We start from the raw sequence: 20,243 nt of genomic DNA, 5'->3' as shown, positions 1-20,243 counted from the left end.
ATGACCGCCAACAGCTAGATCCGCCAACGACAGCACTGTGTATCGTGCTGCTGTGCGTTAAGAAAATGTTAGTGTAATCACTTAACATAGATTGAATATTATAAATCTTTCGAGGCTGTGCTAGGTGCATTATGCCGCAGTTGTAGGCTATGTTTCCGTTCGCTTCTTTGGGTATGGCGATTGCGGAGGGATACAGCAGTTCGAATAGTTTGGCGCGCGATGCTATTACAGGTGAGACCTTTGGAAGTAAAATTTTTAGGTTAGAATTAATTATACCTATACACTTAGTGAAACTAGCAGGTTGATTTTCGAGTCCAAACTTAAAATCGCTTTACTAAATTGGTTTGAATTATAGTTAGAGAATACAGTAAGGTCGAAGTTCACCAAAATGATGAAATAGTTTCCTAGAACATGTCCAGATTTTTCAAAAAATGCGCGGAATATGTCAATAAGATATTATTAACTGTTCGGTACCCTTTTTTTGGTAAATCTGTTCCAAAAGCTACCTATCTTGAAATATCTTCTTGAAAGCGTCCAAAGTAAACCCGAGGAAAGATGTGTTTTTGTTGACGATGCTGATAGAGATATTATCGCGAAAGATTGCCATAGAAAATTTTCAAAAAATGCTTCAAATTCAAAGTTGCAATCTAAATTTTTTGACGGAGTTTTAAAACATTCAGAAGACACCTAAATAACTTTGAGGGTTACTTCTATGTTAGCCACCAATTTAAAGCTTGAGTTAAGGGCTCGCTCGTGCCTTATGTGCCTAAGCTAGCTCCACACCAAGCGTATCAATAATCATTTATTCATTAAAGGTAAGAGCTCAATAACTAGTAATTATGTTTCCAAAAATGTAGTGGTAAAGTATTCGAGCGTGGCGCAAAAGCTTGATTAACGAAGTATGTGGAAAAAATTGATCTGTACGTAGATAGCCAATACGGATTTCGTCTTCGCTGGCCGATATAATTTGATTTCAGCGGCTTGCAGTTTCAGCATGGTAGCAGCAGCGGCACAAATATTCCTAGCTTGGAAGTAACGCAGCTGTACGGGTCTTTCTAGATGCGACTAAGATGTGGCATAATACTGCGTAAAGGTCCTGACTTATCTCAGAATAGACAACTGTTCTTCCAAATGGTTCTCTGCGCGTTTATCAGAGCTGAAGTCGAAAATATAAATAGGAACGATCTGCCTTGATATAACCATTACGAAAGTAGGACTACTTGCTGGTGCCTGTATGTATTATTTCGTAAATAAATGTGACCTATTTTACTGAAGACAGAGATTCTTCAAACGCTCCTGGTACTTAATTTGCACACAATACTTTATAAATATATGAGGTATCTGGGCATTCAGCTTAGGGCAATAATTCAGCGATAAATGAATTTTATTAAAAATCGCATTTTCAGATTTTTTCTCGCTTGACCCCAGTCTGCATAAACAAAAACAGATGACGCACTTGGAAAATTCAAACATTATCCCATACGCACCAATGATGGTGACAGAAGTTACGTAGTGTACCATTGTAGATCAGTACTTCTGCTTTGGTACTTGGAATCGCTTTTTGAAAGGGCATTAAATGGTAAGCGGTTCAGATAATTGTTAAAAGACGTATATCCACTGTACATCTTCTTTCCTCTGTCTTTTGCTTACGACCTGCTTGTTTATGTTTCAATGTTGCATTGTACAGCATATGGTGTGCCTGTGGAACTTTTTCTATACCACGTATTTTCTTTACTGTTATATTGTAATTTCTGCAAACAAAGTATGCTTTCAAATCATATCAAAATATGCTCTGTTCTGAATATATGCCATATTTAAGTTTGTGTAACTTAACTTTCGCCCAAGATTCTGTTGATATGACTCTGATTTTTCACTTAACGTAACATGTTGTCACTTAGGCGGTAGTTATAATCGTGAAAATTACGAAATTTTTTTAAGCAATCAATTATCTAAACGTCGAGTATATGATGTCACTTGTATACAGTACCTCCCATTCAGATGTCGAACATCTTAAATAATGCGATATTTGCTTCTTTATTATCCTGTTTCTTTTTCACTATTATAGAAATTAGAGGTTTGGCTTTTACCCGTGGTTATTACCCGTGTTTATAAAAAACATACAACATCCTTCACGCGATACCTTTTAAACTGTTATAAAAAAATTGTGCATGTATGCAGGTCTCAAGGGGCTATCGGTAAAAAGTAATTATAACTGTAATGCAAAGGGCTTCGTCTTCCTATTGTCACACACAACATCAAGTCACTGGCTCGTAATTAGCGATTTCTTGCAATTACTAAAACCTATTTACGCATGGTACACACAGTCACAAATTCTATAGATGCAAATTCATGTTCTGTACGAAGCTGTCTAATAGAAAACTGTTTTTTGTTATTATTATTGCGCCGCCTCACTCGCTCATTGTGTTTTTCGTGTGCGGATTCTTGCTTGATTCTAATTCTCTTCTCTATGGCAACGCACTTGTCACCAACACGAAGTCTATTAGTAGTTTCACCCTATCTTACATGGTTCTTTGTAGGCTGCCTTACTGAATTATTAGAAAATATCAACAATAACATTTCCATATGCATGTATACGTGAAAAGCATATTATTGTACGGTACACGACGCGGATGGACCGACTTGAAGTAGTTGGTCAAAGAAATGATGTGATCTTAATATTGGTATTTATTTGCAGCGCACGTCGTCTGCTATATGGAGTTACGGTTAGAAACTATCTCAGATCTACATTAATCCTGCGGATCTGTTGATTACCGATCCATAGTTCACTGAAGCCTGCTGAAAGAAGGAACTTGTGTACAGACGATCTGCTAGTGCAAGTAATGTTGCCGGAAAAAGACGAATATCTGACTCCTTTTATATCTTAGACTTACTAGTTCTAAACATTGCTACTTACATTGAAATGCTCAATAATGTGTAACCTTTTATGTAACTTTTCCTTTGTTTCTTTTGAGGGAACTTATCTCTTAATTGTTTGCAGATTTTGACAGTCGAAACGCTTAAGACGTATTTAAATACGCGTTTTCGTCACTCTGATAAATTTCAGATTTTCTGTTTTCCTACTGCTTTTTACAACAGCCAGTCACTGAGTGTGCTATCACCCTAGAATTTCTGATGAACAACTGGGCCATTTTTTGCAAAAAGCAGGAATCGTTAGAAGTGCATTGTACGAGAACGGTAAAACAATTCAAATAATCAAGTTGGATTTCGTAAGACACAACAAACGTAATCCTCGTGTAACCTACGTATGGTAACAACATTCATCAACAAGGATTCAATCAAGAACAATAGAATTCCAATATCAAATTGACTGCTTTTTTCCTGGTTGTAAAAATGGGCGACTCATTCTCAGAAGTACTGGTACGGGTTCGAAGAAGTAATCCGTAACAGCTGCTACAACTGCTTGACACTTTTGTAGCAGCAGATTACTCTTGATGCCCACGAAAGACTTGGGCCTAAACGTACTTTATTTCCATTAAACAATTTTGCTCAAAACTTGTTTTCAAAATTAGAAATGTAGCATTTTTAGTTATCTGGGCGTAAGCTGGTACAATGTATTGGATCATCAGACAACAACGATCTTAGACTTTTCCTTAAGAAATGGCTGTCAGGATAGGTACATTATGCCTGTCACACCGAGCGAGCGTATTGCAGACAAAATTTATCTATTGTACATGATTCTTGCAAGGTACCATACTAACCGTTGATTAATGAGTGTTCTAAATGGCAGTATAAACCACCCAATAGTTCAAGAGGCCTTAATAATGTTCATCTTAATTTTAAATCCTCAGTAACATAACACCAGGATAACATGTAAACGTCGATTTAAGCTATCTCAATTAGTATTTTTGTTAGTCTAAGAACAATCGAAAAACTTTTTTCTGCCCCACGGAATATAGAACCCCGTTAGAACCATTCGACATTTCGTGCATAAATTTTGCGCTATTAGAAATACGACTTGCTGGAGTTAGCCTAATCTCTTAGGTCGTCAGAGCCTAGAGAATAGCACAGAAGGTTCAATGCATAATGAACTGGATAAGCAAGGGTATTCAGCTTTTATATTAGGACAACGCCAATGCGCAATTCGTAAAGTTTGCAGATCGAATATTGTAGTATATTAATTAATCTACTATCGTATTGTATTTTTCTCAAATGTAATTATTATTAATTCAATTTAATAACACAATAAAATAATTAAATTTAATTAAGATTTAAATATATTAAAATACAATTTAGAAGTCTTATTTAAACTGCCCGTCTCTGTGCGGTGTCATTGGAGCAAGGTAAACCTACCACCTCACGTCATAGCCGTCTCAGTCCGGTGTTCACGAACTTACAATGCCTGCATTTATAAGTAATGCACCAGTAACATTTCACTCGGTACTTTATTTTGTTATTACGGAAGTCGTACCTTAACGCTCAGAAGTAGACTGTTGACAAACGGATATCGGTATTACTACGGTGTTACGGTAAAAGAGTAAAGGCAGGCTACAACAATTGAATTTGCGTGCTAATTTGATGATTATGTAGATTTAGCCACTATAGATGATACGGTCCTCTGGTAAATATATATTTCGTGTGTTTGAATAAGTCTAACGGATCGTTTTTTGCGAGTGCTTTGCTTGAAACGCAAAGCTTTTTTAAAAACAATATGTTAATTATGATTAATAGTATGTAAGCATTATGCAGTAGAGTAGCAGTATTATGTATGATAAACATGATTGTTAATGACTGATAATTATAAGTTAGTTTTTCGTTTTCAATCAGGCTAGAGGATACGATTTATAAACGCCTTTTGCTGTTGAAGCCTGATCCGGCTTACCGTATTAACATGTGGCTGACGCAAAGTGGAGAGGCGATTATATTCGCGAGTATTTTTGAGTTTGCAGATCTACGGACTCCTCACCGAGAAGAGGGAGTCGAGAAGTAAAAAAAAAATCAGCTAACACCTGATTTGCATATGCCACAATGCAGTCCCAGGAGCTTTTGCTGGATCTAATTAATAACGTTATTAGGAAAACTCTTGAATGTAACATCGTTTTCATTTATTTTCTGTTGAAGATCAATTATGCGCTTCCCTCAGATGGAACAGTGATACTATTAGTTACCTACGAGGCTAATAAAGGCCAACAGATGGTACGAAGTGAAGCGCTAGTTTGTGTTTTGAAGTTGTATGACAAGGGACTACGTTTGTATGCATAGTTATATCCGGCTTTAAATTATCCGTAATATTTATTGTGATTATAAGAACACGTCACGTCTGGTTTCCGGAACAACGCTAGCGCAAACCTAAATGTGTTTAAAGTGTGAATTACGGTGCCCATCCGTTCAACAAAAATCGATGGGTCGTTTATATGCTAGGGATAGTTGACAAGCCGCGGCTTTCCATGCCCACAAAATAGACCTCGATCAACTCGTAACTTAATATATGCAGTTCCAAATATGGACAGTTCAGTTGCCTTTCAAGTGTTCTTGAACACTTTCGGAGTAAATTACGACGATGCCCCTTTATCCAAGACTAAGATAGCAGCTTTATTTAAGAGGCCTGTGGTATTTTTTTCACGCAGTATCTACAAAAGCCTGTGTTGTTTCACATCGTAAGCTCTATTATCTGATAGCTTATGATAATTCCCTAGAGACCAATCATTTTAGTCTAGTTAAAAAATCGGGCATTGCTAAGATCACCCAACTACATAGAGCACACGACAAGTGCGACTAAATAGAGCTACGAACTTCAGTAATGCCTAAACACGTAAGGGACCCCACCAAACCTGTTGATTGCTTTTTTACTCGAGGGGACGATTTTTTAGAAATCGATGTCCTCGTTTTCCCCAGTTTATAATTTCATTGCAAAACTTTGCTACCGTACCGTATGAGATGATCCACACAAGCTGCACTATCTAAAACCAAGAAATAGTTATATTTACCCATACGAATTTAACGAATATGTCACATGTTATCTTGCTCGAATATCAGCCTTGCGGATTTAATTTGTCGGCAGCTAAAGATCACAGTCGAACATTTCCCAAAAGTATATGTTGGCAGATAGGTGTATAGGTAAGTGAAATACTTTCGTAGTTGGCCCTATTCGAATTTCAATTTTTATGCGCCCAATCAGATGTTTACTCATCAGGCATATCAGAAAGAAAATGTTGTTCAAAAAGTACACTAAAACGAGTATTGCAGAAGCCGGCGGAAATAATATCAATTATTATTATTAAGACCACCCCTTATAACGAACTTTATGCAACAAGCGATTTTCAAGCAGATGTTATAGGAACAACTAAACAGCGTTAGCTATTCTATTTCAAAACGGCATCGAGCGTGACCGTCGTGTGTCTACGTTGGTTATTAAAAAGCCGTCCATTTGCGCCGCTCTTAATATCATCAAACGTAACGCAGAGGTAGTTCAAGGAAGTTGCGTATTTAATTAACAACGCTCAATACACTCAGTTTTTACATTTTTCACTGCCTTCACTAATATTCATCAGGCTCAGCTATAGACTAAACAAAATAACCAGCAAATTTCGAAACGCTATTTGAACAAGTGAATTGCATTAAAAGTACGTACAAGGGAAAAAGAAAGAAGATTCAGGATCACAACGTTACGTGACGTTAAAGCCAAGGTCCGCGGAGAATCGGATATTGATCAGATGAGTAGAAAGTTGAACCAGTGCGTAGTAGAGCACAAAGCGAAAATAGGAGACAGAACTGTTCCAGATCATTGTAAAAAGCACAACGCGTCTCAACCTATATTTAAGGAAACGAAAACAATTAATTGACATCCTAACGAACGTAAGAAACGATACATTCGAAACTTGCTACGTCAGGCCAGCATCCCATTGGTCATTATTTAGCATGAAAGAATTAACGAGTGGGCGGGCATGGTACATACGCTAAGTTTTCAACGGGAAGCAAGAAAATGCGGCCGAGTAGGTAACCGGCTGTCGGTGAAAGGGATGAAGTGTTCTGAGCAGACTATTGGCGTAGATGGACGATAGGAACTGTCGATATAACCGCGGCCTAAGCCGGGAACCGTCTGTTAAGCCGTTGAGGGGTGAAAAGGCTTGTCCATATCCGGAATGTGGCAGAAGTTCGTTCGGCTTTAAAATAATACTACGTTATATGGTACAGTTAATTTTTCGTGGATGAAATTTCTCCTGCGGTTTACGATACATTGAAGCATACCTTCATTAATGAGTTACACGCATTATGGTGAATAGAGTAGTCACCGCAGCTTCTAGTCACAAAGCTGAAAGATGACTGTGTATCACAGGAAGCATCGATCTATGTATAATTTGACAGTAGAGTCTGAAGATTTCCCGCAGGAAGCTGTCGGAGAATTTTATTTGCATCTTCTCAGAACTTCGAGATAGGCAGTTCTGATTCATTGAAGAAGCATGAGTCAGCTCCCTAACAGGAAAGAAGCAAGACGAAGATAAGTGAACATGGTCGAGGATGCTTTACGATATCTGATAATTAATGTAATTATCATTCGATTTATCTATAGTTCGAGTAACTATATTGATAACAGGAATGGCGTAACTTGTTAGATATCACTAAAACTGTGTAAAAATGGGGTAAACATTTGTGATCAAAAAATGTGTTAATTTATATCGACAACTTGTGATTGATTCCTTTTCAGATTCTGGATTAACCTGCACCTTAAAAATACCCTAAAGAGAAATTATTTTTTATAGATATATTTACTACTTTTAGGAGCACCTAGTATGTAATGATAAACATGAATATATTGAAACATATTATGATATATGTAATAATAAATAAATGGGAAGTAGGGCGCGGCAATCAGTGATTTTGAAATATGGCGAGAACAGTGCTTGCTTGTTTCTCTTATTTCCGTATTTGAATAATTAAGTCATTTCATATTGCTGAAATCATATTTGCAATAGGTTTCCAGAACCATAACCGTCTAAAGCACTTCCCCACAGCGTGCAGTGGAAGTCTAGCCGAAAGTTCTAGCCGAAATAAAAATGGCGAATCCCAAAAATATTAATGCCATGATGACCGTCTAAAGTTTCTACAAACAACTATAGTAGATTTAAATGAGAATCCGACATAAATATAAACATATAAGAGCTAGCGATTGAGTTGGCTTGCCATATTAAGCGAAAATCGACTACATAAGGTGTTTGCTTTTTTTTGAGTGTTCGATAGTATATCATCTCTCTATATCCAATACCCTTGTTTTGTTTGGTTTCCGGCGTTACGGCTGATTTGATGCCTAGAATGAAAACACGGATAGCCTATACATGGATATGCATGCTGCAGTATTTATTAGCAGACGTCTTAATTGAATAACATGAAAACTACGTAGATTGACAGCATATAAAAACCACTACTTCGTTTTGATGATACAGGTTAATAGGAAGATGGCAATCTTGACGGGAATACCTTGAAAATGATACCAGCAAAAATAACTCGTGTGTAATCTCCGTACAGTCTTGGGAGCTTTAAGCAATTAAAAGCTCGCAGTACATTGCGCTTTTAAGTACCCCCACAAAAAAATTCCAGCGGAGTAATGTCAACGTGATAATCTAAGGGGCCATTCGGCGTCACAACACCTTGAGCAGATTAATCCTCTAATAATGCGACTACACTAATAATTAGGTGAAGAGCTGTACCGTCCTATTACAACTACACCTCTTGCAAACATTTTTCATTTTATAAACAATTTGGTGAGTATGAAAATCTTAGATCATCTCCTGCTATCGAACAAGATTCACAGTTTCTCCAAAGGAAAGACAAAATAATGCCTTTGGCCCACAGGCCGCATCAGACGTAAACTTTTTTGTGAATGGCGAGAGGGATCTTCGGTCTACGGACAGTGGACAATTTTAAGGGAAGTATCTGTGCCATAATTTCAGAGGTAGGACTACATGTACACAAAAAAAACGGCTAAAAATTGAACGAAACAAAATATTGCCATAAAGAGAGTTAAATAAATATAAAATACGTAATAATAGATTAATAGATAGAAAATAGGCAGGAATAAAATAGATAAATAAAGAAAAAAAGTTATTAATGCGGTATTTAAGTAAAATTTCAAATACATATAATATGAATATATATAATCTTTAACTCAAAAACATACCATGCATCTGCGTTCACCGCTTGTGTGATTTGGGTCGTCACGGCTTGTTTTTCAAATAAAAATTTTATTTCTACTTCCCATTTTGTCAGTCATTTTCCAACCTACCCATCTCTCTTAACCTTTTATAACTACGTCTTTCCAGCCCTTCTCAGTTCCATTTCGAGATCTGATCACTGAGCCTCAGTTTCCCTCAATTCACCATCAACACCGAAACCGTTGATACTATGCCATTGCCATTGTCGCTATTAAAACATTTGCTGAAGCCGTGAAAGCTACGTATAGTCATCGGCAGAGGTTCTACTGTAGCCATAAATACAGCAGTAGCGACAACAGAACGGTCACTACATTATTAGTGCTGGTGTCGGCATGAGCTACAAACATTCATTCGTTTGAGCTAGTCGTGACGTCTGTGGTAATAATATTTTGTCACCGGTACGGCTGCTGCGACAGGAGCGCTCGCAGTGACGACGTCTCTGACTCACGAGACATGAAAACCTTTATAACTCTTCCATTGCAGCCCCTGATTGATTCCGATGATAACGCTTGTTACCTCAGCTCACTCTAATAAACGGGAAAAAAGCTCCGAAGTAAAGTGTTGGTGTAATTCCCGTAAATATACATTCAGTTAGAATCTTGAGTGTCAGCGCAGAAACGAAAGCATCTATAAGTACTTGTTTCAGACTAGACTAAAACTTTATTGAAATCTTGAACGATGATGACATTTGAAAAAGTATGCCATCTTTAGTAAAGGGTATTTGCGGATTTTTGCCTCCGTTTCATTGAAAACTAAAATATCTAATTGTATATGAAGAAAAACTGTAAAGTAACATATCGAGCGAAAAGCCACCTTTGGAAAAGGCAAACTCTGATTTTGTCGCTCTGTTCTGTTCATGAATCCTACCAAAAACTGCTAAATCAATAAGATGATCGAGGTTTGCTCTGCATATCCGGTGCAGTATGTTGATCTCTACATTGTTTAGACCGTGGCACCGTTTCTCAGTGCTCTCCATATTTTGACGCTCGTTCTTCACAGGAAAAAGTACGGTTATGGCGAAGATCTTCTCTTTAAAGGTATGAGGTAATACATTTACGCATGACCGGTATCTTTTTTTCAAATCGATTTGATAGGGCCCGAATATGGAGAGAGTTGAAACCGCCTTTTGGTGGTATAGAGCACGCTAGGACCCACCAAACCTCTACACTCTTTTTTATCATTCCAAAAGTCTGGAACCGTTTTGAAACATTACTTCAGACTCGAAAGTAGGAAAGCGGTGCTTCTATTAATTCACTTTTTGCGTCTTGCACCTCTTGGTGCTTTTCTTCAAGCCTATCCTTGATCTTTCAAGTTATTAATTCTTTGGCGGCTCCTGTGTAAATTGAACGTCCTTAACTATAATCGAAGATGAGCCTCACAGCACTTCTCGGCGCTTTTCTTAAAAGGCTTCACAAGGCAAATGGTGTGGTGCGCTCCACGTATTTCATCTGACGTGTACGCATACGTTATGCTGCATTTTTTTTTTTATCTCTACGATATCTAGTTCTGGTATTATATATGTCCAGTTAATACCCGCGTGGCATAGTAGGTAGTGTCACCATTGTGTAGCGTTGTACCATTGTAGTGTCACCATTGCAGGCTCACAGGTCCGAGACTAGGATCCTACTCCAGTTCTCCTGCTTACTTATCATTGCTTGTTATGACCAATTTTCTTGCTAGTTTAGTTACTATTCTGGCCATCGATAGATATTGTTATGCTTTTTTTTCTGTCAGAATATCCTGGAGTAACATCTTAGCTCACAGCATAGATCATAGTAAAGGTACCCACGGCAGTTTCAGGACGCACATAATCTTTGTGGTCCACCTATATTTTAACTTAGCCTTCATTGCAATATAGTGTTTTAGCTTTCGCGATTTAATACTCTGCGTACGGCGTGCCCTTAGCTGTTATAAAAAAAATATTGCATTCCGTTTATATATATATATATTTACTTTTCATTTCAAGCATATGTCCACTCAACCTACTTATATTTGATCTACTATACTCGAGCTATTCATTAGTTCAACAATGACAAAACTCGGTGACTGAAGAGTCAACGAACATCAATCAGTCCACTCTATCGCAACACAAATTATTTGAAAAAGAGCGATCTGGATCTGGAGGCTGACAGGTGCGGTGAAAACAGTGTTGGAAGAATCACTATGCATAGGGCAATTATTATTATTATTACTGTCGGGCATATTCAAAACCAAGCGAACCCCTTAAATAAAGTAATTTACTTTGTTACTCGTAAAAAAATGTACGTAGAGCTCGCCTCATTAGGCAACTGCGAAAGAAAACGCGAGATATCTTAAATGACCTAACCAGTTTCATTAATTATAATAACCTACACATACAATACTGTCCATTATTGTCCACGGCGGAGTTTGAAAAGAAGGCATACTTATTATGGCAAACTGGAGACGAAGTACGATCGCCATGGCGGTTTAAGTAAATCTACTAGCTCTCCTTCAAATGAAATGTTTGTTTGCATTGATGGTGCTTACCTTTACGAGTGACTATTAGTCTCTATAGAGGTTTCGCCGCTGTCATGTGAATGGTACCGGACGAGATTGAGCTCGTTCATCTATACCACCTCGTCTGAGCTCTTGCTCAGTTTCGTCAATTTCCGTACCGCTTAGCGCGTTCCAACCAGTACTGCGCCTCGTCTGCTATTTTGCCCATCATCTTTTTTCTTATTTCTCTCCAATTTTATAGGTGATAGATCTAAGCAACCATTTCTTGTTAGTGGACCATCGGCGTTCTTGAGCCAGACTTTTGTTTGTGGGACCATTGTCCCATGTCGCTTTATCGCTTAAAGATCTGCGTCCCTTTACTTCAAGAGGTCGCTTATGGGATTCACCGCTTTCGGTACGATAATCTAGGACAATCTGAATGTTTCATTGTGAGAATAGTGCTGACTTGCTTGTAATATCTGGAGCTGATCTGCAAATTATAATACCATATTGTTTGCCATGACGAATTTCTTGACTACCAAAATTTTCGATAACTTCATTCAAAAGGTATCAACAAATCTCTGAGCTAGATCGCTTGACTAGAAATGGAATTGTCTGATGCTTATAGGTTCACAACGGATTACGATAAACAAAAAGGTATTCTGTGAAGCCTTGGTAGTTTTCATATTGGCAGCCGGATTCATAAATTGTCTGGCCGCTAGGATAATGCCTTCACTCGATAATGCAGACATAGCATATGTTGACTCATAGTTTCTAATTGGAAAGCATTAGCTGATTGTCTAATATGCAATACCTTAAGCCTAAGGAACACGTTTGCTTCGGATCTGATTAAGCTGCTTCACATCAATGTGTTATTACTGGCAATTTCATCTGTAGCATTGACATTGTCCATTAGTGCTGTCATCGTACCAGTATAGCTTCTACGTCCGCTGACTACTGAAAGGTGTTACCGGATAATCTAACATCTAAGGACGAATGTGTAAGAAGGGACTTGAAGGTAATCAGGAAAAAGGACCCTCACTCCTGCGTTGCGTAAGCCGACAAAAAGGTTAACGGTTTACAGAAGCTTGTTTCACACCGCCTGAGCTACCGTTTTGTTTTTATATACACGAGCAAATGCCTTAAAGGAAATGTGATTGTCGTAGCCCTAACCAGCTCAAAACCGGTAAACACAAAGTAACCGAAATAATTGTGACTTCGTTTGTGATAGACTTCAGCATAAAGGTATCTGTCTTTCGCTAACCATAACACAATTCCAAAAATTGAATAGCTTTTCGATGATTTTTGCTTAATGTCGGATGCGGTTCCGTTATTGTTTTAGTTTGAAATTACACAAATAATGTCGGAACCTCTTTATTTAATATACTTTCAATTTTTTATAGACGATAGACGATCAAGACATTATAGAAAGCTCACAGTTGTTCCACTTATAAAAAAATATGTCCAGTGTAGATAAAGGACCTAATCTTGCGTTGCGTGTAATTATGCTTATGAAGCCATTCATGAGCGTAAAGTTAATCATCTCTTATTTAAAATCCATACTATTTTTGCCCGTTAATTAGATTTTTCGTGGCCAACTTATGAACATGTTTTATCCTATTGGTATTTCCAACAGCTCTTAGCAGGGAAATTGTCTGGAGTTTTTTGTCTTTCTTTATCGCGTAAGTTATTGCAGATTTTCTATATCTCTATTACCTTTACATATATACCTGTGGTTCCAAAGTCTCCTTGGCCATACCGAAAAACCCAGTCGTTTCAGCCTATAGCGTTTCAATTTGACTCTTTCTTAGGATCGATAATGCTGTATAACATCAGGCACTTATTTTGGAATTAAATTTTCGCTGCAGTTCATAAGAGAAGTGGTTTCACCATTTATATAAGTATCTGGACGGTTTTTCACTAGTATGCCCCGTTACTACCTGGGAAAGTAACTTCAGCTGCTACAAATCCCGTTTGATAGATGCCGGCAGCGTTCCCTTTACCAAAAAAAGGGGCGAAACAAATAGATGGTTTTTGTTCGTTTGAACGTGTCATTCGTTGAGGGCTATTTTTACCCGCAAAACGGCAAGTATAGATGACGGTGTTGCAGTACCGGCATCGGGTATAACTTCTTTTCCTTATAAATAGAGATAATATGAAGTTTTTATACCTGGCCCTGATGGCAGCGGCACGAGGCAGACGACTCGTGAAGCAGTTAGCGATAATCAATTTACGCCGGGTACGGGAGGAAGCTATCATCTTATGTGAAGCATAAACATCATTTAGGCGTCTGGATCATACGATTCAATATGACTAGACACTTTCCAAGAAACTACTGGACGAAAAACGGGTAGATAGACGGAAATTATTACGCAATTAACTCACATAATTGGATATAACTGTTGGATAATTATATAACCATAAGGTAGGCGTTATTTTCTTGTGCGACTGGAGTTTCTTAGGCAATGCGCGAGTACCGACCACTCAATAAATGCCTATAATAATACAAACTAATATTAATTCGAAGTGAGTCGTTAAATTTTTTGATACGAACCGGTATTTCTTAATAAATTTGTAGAAATGACACACTCTGTAAGATCGTTTCATTGTTACAGATATTACAAATAAGGTTATCTTTAATCTTTTATAGTAGCGCGTCTTATAGCTTTGAAGAGCAAAATCATAGGAGCGGCTTGTGTGCAATCCACCTTTTTTCAAATTTTTTTGTAGACCCAAAAAGTTTATAAAGGACAGTTATTCTAACAAAATACATCTGTTTTTAGGATTCTTATCATCGTGACAATCTTGTCTGCATAATCGCACCGGAATCGGTCAACAAATATATATGTTACAGTGGGTAAGATTGGCCAAAAACAGAGTCTGCTTAGGAAGTCTAACCTATTTATTACACAAGCTGGTACCCCATGTGGCTTCGTCTTGGTGAAATTCTCATTTGAAGATCCAGTTGGCCAGGTGTGCCGTTTTCAGAAGCAAATGATTCTGATCCCAATGGAGTGGAAAGTAGCTGTTATTATAGTTACTACTATGATGATACATACGTATATATATGTGTGTGTGTATGTTAGTTGAATGTTTTTTGTACAGGAAGTCTTTGGTTGATTTCAATATCAAAAAGGGGTACGCCAGTAATCTGCTGTAGATGTTTTCTATCAGTATCTAAACCGCTTTCTTATTTCGCTCTGGTACCCTTAAGACCTTATTCTAATAACAACAACAACTATTATTATCAAATAGTGTAGCATATTGGCAGATTGTTCTAAACGTACCAGTATATGGTCGATTTCAACGTATCAATATATTTTCGATCAATCTATGAACAAAAAAACACAAAGATAGTGCTAGCGGAAGAAAAGGAATTAAGTTTGGATTATTTAGCGTAGTACGTTTGTACAAGGCTTTGTACATCGTGAACTGCCGTCACAAAAAAGCGAAACGTCTCATGCTGCAATGAGGTCCCGCCACGAAAATTTGAAATTAGGCTAACGCATTTCAGCTGTTGCCAATAGTTTTGGATGTGCAGTTAATCGAAAAAGCGTTTATTACGTTTTGTGGCTATATGTGATAGGTATGAACGTTTTCTCAGATCCTGTTATACAGGCTAACACGATCGATCGTGGAAATTACGTCGGCTGGTAGACCAACTGTATAGCGTCCACTGAATGCTTACCTTATTGCTACATACACTTGTTTCAACTGAAATGGCATAAGTAGATAATAAGCATTACAGGTAGCAGCGATGCAGTGATAGAGGTACATACAGAATATTTGTTAAGAGCGATTCGTTCACTGAACTAGAGAAGCAGTTATTTGCAAATGACAAAAAAAAACATACAACAATATCATGATTAGGCATATAGATCCGTTCAATTGTTTCTGATGGCTACATGTCGGACAAAAAGCAATAATAATAGATTTGAACGGTAAGTTCTAAGTTGACAAGTCTACGAATTTCGATTTGGATAGTTGATAGATACATTATTTTAAATGTATTCAAAGGCCAATAGGTGTGCATACGTGTGAAACATCACCACTTGTTGTCTGGTCAGGTTTTTAGGGACATTACCTCTATTGTTGTGGTTGTTGCGACTTGCGGCATGTTACAAAAACGGAATCGTCATGATCATTATACTAAAATTATCAGCTTTTAGATTTCAATCGTAAAAATATAGCGCGTATGATAAAATCAAGTGAGTGATTTTCCAAAATTGCCTTTTGTTAGAATAATGTAAGTCCGTGTTAATATTCCAGGTTTCAGTGCATCACCAAATTCGCTCGTTTGACATTGGTGACAAAGGAACGAAAATCTCAACACGTTTCAACGTAAGTATGGTCTACAACAAATATGTCTACTTGTTGCAGACCATACTGGCCAGTCAGATCGTAGTCATCCAAAATTTCAACACACGTTAAATTTCAATTGAAAGTATATAAACCACTAACATAACCAAGATACAAAACTTCCGCACTCAGTAATTTTGCTACGTCATAATTAAATGGCCATGGCACGTGTCATGTATTAGAACATCTTTTTTATGCTTATATCAATCACCCATGCTATAACATTGGCCTAAGTTGAAAACTTTCGAAAGTAATAGAGGTAAATTTTAAATGGATCCACTTGAATACGGGTGCTTTAAATACTAACACAGATCATTACAAAATTAAATTCAATGAGGTTCTAAACCGTGAACTTTGAATGACGAGTGGCGTTTGGTGTTACCACTAGTTGTATTGCGTTTCTTTAGTATCGTTATAAATACGTTCAACATTTATTGAGTAATGCTAAAATCAAACTGTAAGAATTGTATATATATATATATATTAGTGCAGTGTATTTACTCATCTGTTTATAATATTTTTTTACAACTCGGGCACGTTTATCCGGCCGTATATTCTTATCCTGCGGCCAGTGTTCTGTAGCATCCAGTGGCTCCAACTTCACGCTGAGCTGTACAAACTTCTTCTCGATCTCCTCGTGTGCGTGTCGGGTAAAGTTACTTTGGTTCTAAAGGCGACTGGCGGATTCTTAATCTTTGGCGTCCGATGCCATCGGGACCGTACCAGACCTCTCGCCATTTCAAAACACATCCTTTTAACCTAGTTGTGCTCGCTGTCATCGCAGTTCTGCTCGATAAGGTCGATCCTCACCCTCCTACAGCGATAGGTTGCAGATCCTTGTTGACGGAGCAAGAACGGGCTCATTTCGAGGCTTTCTCGCGCAAGTCGGCATACATTACAGCCATGTACGTACTCACGTTTTCTAATCCATATCTGCCTACCTCGAAGATAGCACTCTGTCGGCCGTCATATGATTTGGTCAACCTCCGGGTGGCCCCGACGACACGTTAGAACCCATCAAAGTTTCAGCTAATTTCAACAGGAGTGATCGTGATCTCCTCAGACTGGGGAGAGAAATAATGTCATCGTTGAAGGTGAACCCATTGCCGCTATATTACCGCCGCCTACCTACCAAGGACTCACTAGCTCATGCGTGATGATCAGTGTACTGACGGTGTTTTTTTATGTCAAGCACATGCGGCAGAGAATCCGTATGTTGGCCATCAAGTTTCACAGGGTTAACACATCTAAGGCATGTTATTGTGGTTCGTCTGGCCTTAACAGCCGCGACCGGTGGGGACCGCGGGTGAATTTGCCCCTCTCGAAAAAGCGGCAGATGTTTTCTCAGTTTTTCTTGGCGTATAGTCTTAAGCCATTCAAATTAAGTCAACGTAGAAATTACCTCTAGCTGTTCGCGAAGGTAGTCAATTTTGCATTTCTTCGAAAGTTAGCCAGAGATACAAATAACTCAAATTTCGTACCGACTTATCCGGCAGTATTTGTTTGGTACACACGAATCACTCGAATGCCTTTTCGTTCATCCTATAGCAGAAAACGAAGTCAAAACGCTCGAGCAACTCTATGTTCTTTGGAAGAAAGTAGTTGTAGAGTCATTTATTGAAGTCGTCCCATATTGTCTCATACCAGGCACGCAAGTCAAACTACACGCGATATGGTCACGCTTTCCGTATCATCTGATTAGTCGACCAACTGCAGCATTCACTTTGGCTTTTCAACACCCTTGATCAATTCCTTGGCCTGGCCTTGTCGAACGGTTAAACGAATTTCGGATTATTTTGGAGGAGAGCTTTCGAGAAATTTTGCTTTGAGAACCTACCTTGTGTTATTACCCACGATCTCAAAATTATAGCATACGCAGGCTCTCTTGTTTAGATACATCATACAGCCCGATCGCTTAGTCATCTTTGCATTTAATACTTTACAATCACCCCTTTCGCCCCGGATTCCTCGCACGTCTGTATTACCAGTTTAGCCGACTGTTGCGGGCATTCGATTGTCGCCTTTTTCAGCTCGTCCGCATGTCGGCCTTATCTCCCAAAGCCGCTATGAAATTGAAGCGCATCAATAACAACTTCGTTATGGCCAGCCGCTTACTGTAAACCTATGTGCATGTCTTTGATCTATACTATACTCTACTTCGTTCATTGTAACTCAACCAAACTTGTCAGGTCATCATTTTATTCCAAGTGGCTTTATGTCCTGTAGATGAAATGTTGAGCATTGTTTTGGGGAAGGTGCTTGCGTTTTGCACCCGTCTATTACCGATACAACGCCAGACGGGGGCTTCAACACATCTCCAAATGCTACCCGAGAAAAGTACCTACGGAAACTTTTGATATGCCGAGTTGTTAGCGGTAATAATAAATAAGCTTGGGTCTTTGCTTTACGTTCTGTCCAGTTTTAGTGTCAAGCAGCCCCAGACCCTGAACAATACTGGTGAGCTCCGCGTAGAACGTTTCATGAGCTGCAGTAACAAATTTGACGTAATTTACTGATTTAGCTGAATTTATTAATTCAGCTACCCTTTGACATTGTTGACGATAAACATAACCATATGTTTATCATTGTTTTTCGTTGTATTAAGTTCTGGTGTGGTACTACACTATTCAAACATCTGCACGTTGTTTCAGAGGCCGAGTCTGTCTGCTTCGGAAGGAACCACTCAATAAGTCTGTTCTTGAAATTGAAAAATCCCAGACTTCGGTACTTGCCAACTCATGTCATACGTGAATCGATACACTGCCTGGAAACTACCTGATTGGATGGCTACCATCACTGTTTAAAACCTGCACCTGAGCTGTTCAAATTCTGCGAACTATTAGGCCGACATAGCTTGACCTCCGACAGCTTTTTCCAATCCGACAGGGGTTCAAGGGCTCAAGGGTCGCTACACCCAAAAAATGAAAGCGAAAGTTTACACTGGAGCGTTCTAAAGCCACTGGCTTTACGGTTGCATAGCTGCAGATGTCTTTTAATTGTAAAATACATAGAATATTCCGTTCATATGCACATCTTAGGCTGTTGAAAATGAATCATGCACACATTGAAATTGAACAGCTTTTAAACTAACAGAGTAAATTTGGCTGGTAAGCACCTTCCGGCGATTTCTTATTGAAAGGCGGTCGAGTTTAGCCCAGGAGAAATTAGTCCAGAAGGGAAACAGAGTCTTCAAGACGCTCACTTTTGCCCCATTGTTACGAGGTATGACTAATTAGATTTTACCCGAAACATTAATTCTAGATGAGGACACATGTATATAACACTTTTACTCGATATTCATCGATTGTTAACAAAACGTATCCCTATTATATTAAACACCATGCGGAGTTTTTACCTTTAAAACCGCATGCCTCACTCGAAATTGAAAATTAGATATATGATCCATTGCGTTTCGATTAAGCTCATTGAGAGAGCTCGATTGGAATCCAGAAATACTGTTACATAGATGTCTTTGATTTTCATTATCAGATAGGCATACATAGATAGGCATCATCAGCTTAGACATACATAGATATTAGATATAGATATTTTCATGCAGAAAATTGTTATTCCAGTGTTATGTAAGTGAAACAGTTAACACATTCAGCTGTTTTGGCCTGAAAAACCCAACACAATTGTTGCCTTCCTTCAGGCCGGAATATCTCTTGCAGCTTGAAGAATACCTATAGCATTTTGCTCAGCTTATCGAAGTTTACCCATAGGTATAAAAAATTGACCCCAACAAAATGGTGCTTCGCAAAGAGGGTACATTTTAAATATTCTGCTTTGCTTCTCACTAAGTTTTATAAAAAATATGTACACAAAAAGAGTGTAATCGAAACGTTCGTCTGCTACGAATTTGCAATTAACATTTATTAGAAATTCGCTCGAAAATGCACTCAAAGATAGCTTGAGAGACATGTTCACTGCACCTTCACATTGGCAAAACGACCCCCTTCCTCCCCCCTCAATGCTTTTAACCACTTCCACGCAGTAATAACATGTTTATATGTAGGGGTATTATTGTAGTGTCGAATGTTCACTGAGCTCGTCGTAATCCATCGATTGGCGTCAAGAAAGAAAGAAAAGTTTTCACTCTTCGAGGAGAGTACCTTTCAGCTTAAAAAGTAGGGCTTGAGCATATCAACATATATAGCATTCTTATTCAAATTTAGGCTGGTATTTAAAATCTACATGTAAACATTCGACCATTACTTTCTTAGTGAAAAAAATTATTTGTCGAAAATTTCACCGAACTAC

At 38.2% G+C, this 20,243-nt stretch overlaps 2 long non-coding RNA genes across 3 annotated transcripts; one reads left to right on the top strand and one right to left on the bottom strand.

Annotated features, from left to right (window-relative positions):
• Positions 1-19: 19 nt before the first annotated feature.
• LOC147758989 (uncharacterized) lies at positions 20-4,572 on the top strand. 2 transcript variants are annotated; one of them, XR_015324582.1, is made up of 3 exons: positions 20-231; positions 1,407-1,579; positions 2,696-4,572. It is a non-coding gene; the product is annotated as an uncharacterized LOC147758989 (long non-coding RNA). The 2 variants fall into 2 exon arrangements; XR_015324581.1 differs by lacking the exon at positions 20-231 and adding an exon at positions 470-815.
• Positions 4,573-8,288: 3,716 nt separating this feature from the next.
• Positions 8,289-15,472, bottom strand: LOC147758988 (uncharacterized). Its single transcript, XR_015326258.1, has 2 exons — positions 9,134-15,472; positions 8,289-8,433 (listed from the first exon to the last, which is right to left on the bottom strand). It is a non-coding gene; the product is annotated as an uncharacterized LOC147758988 (long non-coding RNA).
• Between the last annotated feature and the right edge of the window lie 4,771 nt (positions 15,473-20,243).

This window comes from Varroa destructor, unplaced genomic scaffold (assembly GCF_002443255.2).
Source record: "Varroa destructor unplaced genomic scaffold, Vdes_3.0 BEIS01000001.1, whole genome shotgun sequence".
Lineage (NCBI taxonomy): Eukaryota > Metazoa > Arthropoda > Arachnida > Mesostigmata > Varroidae > Varroa > Varroa destructor.
The sequence above is the reverse complement of the archived record's forward strand: the minus strand, read 5'-3'. Positions and strand labels throughout refer to the sequence as shown.